Raw genomic sequence first — 1,775 nt, forward strand, 5'->3', positions numbered from 1 at the left:
ACCAATTTATATGCCGAAAACAGATGTGTGAAAACCCGACTTTGTTTTATAAGTAGTAGTGTCTAAATATACAATGAGTTTTCCGAGCATCTACTAAACATAATTAAAATAAAATTCATGTTCGTATCGGTTGAAGTTCTTGTTAATAGTAGAAGCAAAGAACACAATAAAAACGCTGATTGGGGCTTACTTATTTGAGGCAAGAACAAACACATCGCGCTATATATATAACATATAACGCGCATCCGAAAAGTTCGAGCGCCCGTCTCGGTGCCCGTCGTTTCCGGTGAAAGTTTCGCACAGGAGCTACCGAGTTTGGATATGAGACCCACGAATCATGGCTTGACTTTTATATAATCAGTCAGCGTAGAACCTGACCAGACTGCGCGGTTGGACAAGCTAGGATGGACCAACTTTGGCCCGCATATGACATAAGACCCATTTTCGCATGACGCGGGTCATCTGACCTTTATAATGTGTATATAGCTTTGAATGGAATTTGCACATAGTTTTTGGCATGGACTTATTGTTATGTTAATGTGTTGCACGCTTTCAAAGCAGAGGGCATATATAAGATCAATTATACTACGGAGTTCATTTTCTGTTGCAAAATGAAATGCAATAAAGATTGTTTCTCAGCGGTGTGTACAGTATGACAGCGTTGTCTGTCTGCGATGCATTTATACTGGTTCTAAGCTGGCATACTCACCAATTGGACTCAACCATCTGCTCGAACAAGAAATGATAAGTTCTACTAGCATAAACCTTAATGTAACTCATTTTAAAATATTCATGTTATTTATATTATTCAATTTATTATTCAAAATTATAATTATTATTTCCTTTATTGTTGTTTTCGCATTAAGAAACTTATTCGGCTTACGAAACTGAAAAATTCCCATTGGAAAAAAATCCCATGGGAAAAAAAATCCCATGGGATTTAAAATCATCCCATGGGATTTAAAATCCCTGGGATTTAAAAATCCCATGGGATTTAAAATCCCATGGGATTTAAAAATCCCATGGGATTTTTTTTTTTAAAACACGACTCTAAACGCATTAAAATATCGTAGTTGTTCATCATTTCATAAAATACGATGTTTCTGAAAGTTTCATGAATTAAATCTCTCAAAAATAAGAAAAAAATCCCATGGAATTTTTTTCTCCCATTTTAAAATGGGATTTTTTTTATTACTATATATTTTTATATATAATTGGCATAAAACCAATATTACAGTCCTTAAATAAACGTTTAAAATACTTGCAAACGCAAATAAAACACGTTTTTTAAAAGTTCAAAATCCCATGGGATTTTTCTCCCATTGCAAATTATGGGAGAAAAAAAATCCCATGGGAAAAAAAAATCCATGGGAAATAGAAATCCCATGGGAAAATGCAAAAATCCATGGGATCCCCAACTTGCTATAAATTCATAGTGAAAGAGAAACGCCGGTTTTTTGGTGAAAATAACCATTATAAATCAACGATAAGACTTTTCTCGCATACTATGTCTCAAGTAGCAAATCTTTAAGAAAAAGGGTACTAAGTTGCGAAATTTGGTTTCGCAAAGTTTTTCCTTTGGCCGTTATGGGTCGAAACGGTTTTGTGTCTATTATATACTGATTACCATTTATATTGGTTTACAATATGTGCAAGTTTATTTAAGATTGTTGATTCAATAGGGATATATTTTGATGGTACTCGTTAAAATACATAAGTAACGTAATGTCATTATAATTGGTATATACTTCTATGTAGCTAAATGCAAATTACTC

General features: G+C 33.5%; 1 pseudogene; it reads right to left on the reverse strand.

The window, feature by feature from the left end:
• Nucleotides 1-892: 892 nt before the first annotated feature.
• LOC127870546 (small nucleolar RNA snR44) lies at nucleotides 893-1,028 on the reverse strand (annotated as a pseudogene).
• Nucleotides 1,029-1,775: the final 747 nt, after the last annotated feature.

Source organism: Dreissena polymorpha, chromosome 2, assembly GCF_020536995.1.
Source record: "Dreissena polymorpha isolate Duluth1 chromosome 2, UMN_Dpol_1.0, whole genome shotgun sequence".
Taxonomy (NCBI): Eukaryota; Metazoa; Mollusca; class Bivalvia; order Myida; family Dreissenidae; genus Dreissena; species Dreissena polymorpha.